Raw genomic sequence first — 5,726 nt, forward strand, 5'->3', positions numbered from 1 at the left:
CCCCCGGTAGTCGCTCGCCTACTGGCGGGTGACAAAGAAAGACGAAGCACACTGGCCCCCAAAGAAAATCTTAAATCACCGCATTCACTCTATTACAGTGGAATTGTAGAGGTATTGGGAATAAGTTACAAGATATAGCAATCTTGCTGTCAATACACAGGCCAGACGTTGTTTGTTTACAGGAGACGTGCCTGGAGGATCATCCTGATCCTCCACAGTTAAAACACTACCACTCGTATAGAAGATATGAAGGTCACGGAGTAGCCATTTACACACACAAATCACACCCACAAACGGAAGTGATTCTAAATTCTACTCTGGAAGCGGTCGCTTGCAGAGTAAAATTTAATAACACGTATTTGTCTATTTACTCTCTGTACTGTCCTCCACATGGCCTCATTGATAGTGATGCTTTATATTCACTATTTGAACATCTCCCTGGGAATATGTTAGTGTTGGGCGATTTTAACGCCCATCACTATCAATGGGGTAGCTTGAGGATTGATAGTCGTGGGGAGCAAGTAGCCGACCTAATACTACAGTCCAATCTCTGTCTTCTGAACGATGGTAGAGCGACTCGTGTAGATGATCGTACTGGTAACTTTTCAGCCATTGACTTATCTTTGGCCTCCCCTGGTATACATCAAGATTTTTTTATGGAATCCTTATGACGACTCCTTGGGAAGTGATCATTTACCCATCTGTCTTTCTTATACATGCGACATCGTTTCAGACCCTCCAACTCCAAAATTTAACTGTAAGAAAGCAGATTGGGGATCCTTCTCAAGGATCGCCAATTTAGATATATCTGGGAAGACCATAGATATTAAAGTCGAAAATATAACCCAATCCATATTACATGCAGCTGAGGCTGCTATTCCCAAGACTTCTACAGTTCATGCGAAGCATAGAGCACATTGGTGGACGCCGGATTTCCGACAAGCATTAAGAAAACGCAATAGGAGATACAGGATTCTTGATAGTCAGCCCACTGAGAAAAATTTTATTCCGTACAAACAGGCACAGGCTGAGGCAAGGAGAATAATAAGAAGGACCAAACGTGACTCCTGGCGGTCCTTTGTGTCCACAGTGACTCGTACAACACCATTAAGTAAAGTCTGGTCCACCATGAGAATATTAAATAATAAAGGCCCATACTTCCCAGTTACCACCCTGAAGGTCGATAATACCATCTATGACGAGCCCGTGGACGTTGCTAACATCCTCGCCAGGAATTTTTCTCATGTAAGTAGCTCAGCCAATTATGATCCGCGTTTTCAACATCATAAACGCATGGCTGAGCTACAGATATTAGACTTTGCCACAGAAGACATAGACTCCCTGTACAACCAAGAGTTTACGCTAGATGAACTGCTCTTTGCTCTTAAATCCTGCAAAGACACCAGCCCTGGACCAGACACCATCACGTACGGTATGATCCAGCATCTTAATCAGGACAACCTGATTAAGATGTTAGCATTGTACAATGAGATTTGGGCGTCTCGAACGTTCCCAAACTCATGGCACTTTGCGCATGTCATACCAATACCCAAAGAGGCTGGTCGTCTTATGAATCCCACTTCATTTCGTCCTATTGTGTTGACCTCTTGTCTATGTAAGGTCATGAAACGTATGGTAAACAATAGGCTTCTTTTTGTTTTGGAGTCGAAGAATTTGTTAAATGATCAACAATGTGGCTTCAGTAAATACAGAAGTTCACTAGATCATTTAATGAATTTGGAGCATTGTATTGCAGAGGCATTTGCCAATAAAGAATTCATGATAGGGGTTTTCTTGGACATCCATAAAGCCTATGACATGACATGGCGACACGGTATACTAATGAAGCTCTATGCTTATGGTTTAAGAGGAAAGTTGCCTATTTTTATTTCAAATTTCTTAAGGGATAGAACTTTCTCTGTAAAATTGCCCCGTAACATAACATCGGATATATTTATCCAGGAAAACAGGGTGCCACAGGGAAGTGTGCTTAGTCCTACTTTATTTAGTATTATTATCAATGATATTCTGTCATCAGCTCCCATCCCGAGGAATCTTAAATACTCACTCTACGCTGATGATTGTGCAATATGGCACTCTTCCCGTAATGCACAATTTTCGGCTGGGTGGATTCAAGCAGCCCTGGACTCAGTCCACCAATGGGCCTTGCAGTGGGGATTTAAGTTTTCCGTTCGTAAGTGTGCTGCTATAGTCTTCACTAATCGTAACGTATCTAATTTGTGCTTAACTTTGGATAATCAGGTGGTACCTTTTCAAAATTCTGTAAAATTTTTAGGAAAACATTTTGATCGCAGACTGAATTTTAAACTTCACGTTAATACTTTGCTTGCTCGTTGTGATAAACCGTTACATGTCCTCAAGTACCTAGCGGGTACTATCTGGGGTACCGACAGAAACTCTTTATTAATGGTGTATAAGTCCTTTATTCGATCGAAGCTAGACTATGGCGCACAGGTGTATGGCTCAGCATCCGATGCCACGCTGAAAGGATTGGATGTGTTACAGAATAAATGTTTGCGAATGTGTCTTGGAGCTGTCCGGTGTACCCGTGTGGCTCGTATGGAAGTGGAGGCGAATGTGCCTCTCCTCCGTATTTGCTGTGACCACCTGGCCTTGTCCCACAGCGTAAGGAAGTTTAGGAAAAGTAATATCGGCAATGTGGCCTGTACCCCCCTGTGTCAATACCACCACCTTCTCCGGGGGGTGCTTCGGCCACTTGCCGTTCGCCTCCACTTACTGACTCAGGAGCTTGGTGTGGACCCCAGTGACTGTGACAAGTTGGTGTTTAAAAATATAGCGCCTTGGGAGCCACCCAGCTTTACAGTGGATGTCTCATGGCTCCCAGCATCAAAGGCCAAGGCACCGGAGGCGGAGGTCCACCACTTGTTTCGTAACATCATTGTTCGTCACTTGGGGTCCCATCCATTGTACACCGACGGCTCCAAGTCAAGTGAATGTGTGGGTGCAAGTATGTGGTCGATTGAATGTGCACTTAGGAATCGGTTGCCGACTCATACATCTGTGTTTACCTCTGAACTTTTTGCTATTGACAAAGCCATAGACTATGCTCTCAATTCTAGGCATGACTCATTTGTCATATTTTCAAATTCAAAATAGCCCTTCAGGCAATTGCATCTTGTACTACGGACTCTCACGAGATCCAGGGCCGCATCGTTAATAAGTTGCATTCATGCAACAAGTCATTCACGCTGATCTGGGTGCCTGGTCGTTGTCGCATCTACGGCAATGAGCAGGCTGACTTACTTGCAAAGTCGGCTGTAGAGCTCGAGGAGACTTGGGACGTTCCTCGTGATCTACGGTCGAGTCTATCTCTTGGAAAGAAATCAATAAATCTTCTGTGGCAAGGTCAGTGGACCAGACTAAATATTCCAACTTGTAAGCCACACCTAGGCGACAGGGACACTGCCAACCGCCCTAGTCGCCTTGAGAAAAAAGTATTGGCACGGCTACGGCTTAATGCCACCATTTTAACTCATATGAAACCATATATGGAAAGACGCTTCCCACCGCACTGTGACAACTGTAATGCGGTGTTATCTATCAGTCATATCATCCTGCACTGTCGGCGATTTATTCGTGAACGTGCTTCACTTATAAATTACTGCGGTGCAGCAGACGTCCCCTTCACCCTTTCCACTATCCTGGGTGATGGGGACATTGTTATGACTGATAAATTGATGGCTTTCCTGAGAGAGACCGGAGTGATCAGAGTGATATGACTTTTTTACTGTATGGTTATAGTTTTTATCACCTGTAAATATGAATATATATATATATATATATATATATATATATATATATATATATATATATATATATATATATATATATATATATATATATATATATATATATATATGTATATATATATATATATATATATATATATTTATATATATATATATATATATATATATATATATATATATATATATATATATAGTACGGTCAATTAGGGTTGACAGTTGACGTATTTGAAATAGTTCCTCCACCCACTGATCTATTTCTAATATTGATGTCCCCTACATTAAACCCTGTTCCTCGACTAACAGTCACCAGCTGATGAGTGCAAGTGTTCAATATAGCAAGGTATTGGGCACTTGCAGTCGATGGTGGTCTGTTGGCCGAGGTTCTTCACTTTTTGTACAAATTATGTAATACAGTATACCATCTTGCTTAAGTTATTCTAATTAGGGCCGACAGCTGACGTATATGGAAATGTTCCTGACTCGTCTGGTTCCCTTTCATATATTGATGTCCCCTATATTAGGTTGTGCCTCAACTGACAGTCACCAGGTGATGAGTGCAGGTATGTCATGTACAAAGGCATTACATATCTGCAGTCGATGGTGTTCTGTTAGTCGAGGTATTTTTACCATTAGTGTAGGTCTAGCTATTTGTCTCTGTAGGATTTAGTATAGGTTAGCGATTTGTCTGTTAGGTGATTAGTTTTAGGGTCTTTAGATTAGTTTGTCTTTATAAGGCATAAAAAATATAAAACCGAGAAAAATTTAAAAAAAAAATAAAAAAAAATAAAATTAAAATTATTATATATATATATATATGTACGTTTGCATGAAAGTGTGTCTGTATGTATGCATGGAAGTGTGTGTGTGTGTGTGTGTGTGTGTGTGTGTGTGTGTGTGTGTGTGTATGTTTGTATATATATGTATATATGTTTAAATGTATATACATATATATATCTGGCCTTAATATCCAGGGGCTTCGGCCCCAATGGTTGATAGGCCAGAAAAAAAAAAAAAAAAAAAAACAATATCCTGACTTTCACGCTTCCCGGAGTGCCTGTCTTTGACGAAGACTATCAAGTATTGGCCACCGATTACTACTCGTGGACACTCGAGTATGCCTGTGTCCCCAACCCATCGGACATACTAGTGAGTCTATTCGTTATTCTTGCTTTATTGTTTATTTTTTATAGCTCTTGACGTGGGTGCTATTCGATTACTTGGACTAATATTCACTTCACTCCGTCTTGAATGTTGAGTTGTTGCAATGGAGTTATACTAAAAGGCTATGCTTGTCACGAAGAAGTGCCATACCATGTTGAGTCATAGCATTGTCCTCTTCCGTCACTGAGCTATGTGAAATAAGCTGAAGGACGAAAATCTGGGCCAAGTTAGAGTGAAACGCGTATAGTGAGTTGGGTATAGTAAGCTATGGGAGGGAAGAGAAGGGGAAATAGGGAGAGGAAGGAATGGGATGAGAAGGGTAAGGGAAGAGAGGAAAGAAGAAGAAATGGCAGGGTAGGGTAGGGTAATGGTTGAAGGGATGTGTGTGTGTAAGTTGGAAGGAGAAGATTGGATAGGGTAGGATAGGGTAGGGGATGGAAAGCTAGGGTTGAGTAGGTCAGTGTAAGGCAGGATAGGGGTAGGCTAGGGTAGGGTAGGCTAAGGTAGACTAGGGTAGGAGAGAGTAGAGAATGGTTGTTAGGGCAGGAGAGAAGTAAGATCCAAACTTAACTAAATCAAACTCAGTAAACCCAAACGAACCCAAACCAACCCAATCTGACCTAACCTAACCTCATTTCAACAGGAATAGTGAGGATTCTGACCCGGAGCCCCCATCCCCACTACCACGTCATCGGGGAGGCGAAAACCACCCTTATCTCCTTGGGCATAGATGTCAAATTCCTGGAGAAACAGGATACGTCTTGTTATAAGCAT

This window comes from Coenobita brevimanus, chromosome 90 (assembly GCF_032717465.1).
Source record: "Coenobita brevimanus isolate Jiangsu-jjx chromosome 90, ASM3271746v2, whole genome shotgun sequence".
In the NCBI taxonomy this organism is placed as follows: Eukaryota; Metazoa; Arthropoda; class Malacostraca; order Decapoda; family Coenobitidae; genus Coenobita; species Coenobita brevimanus.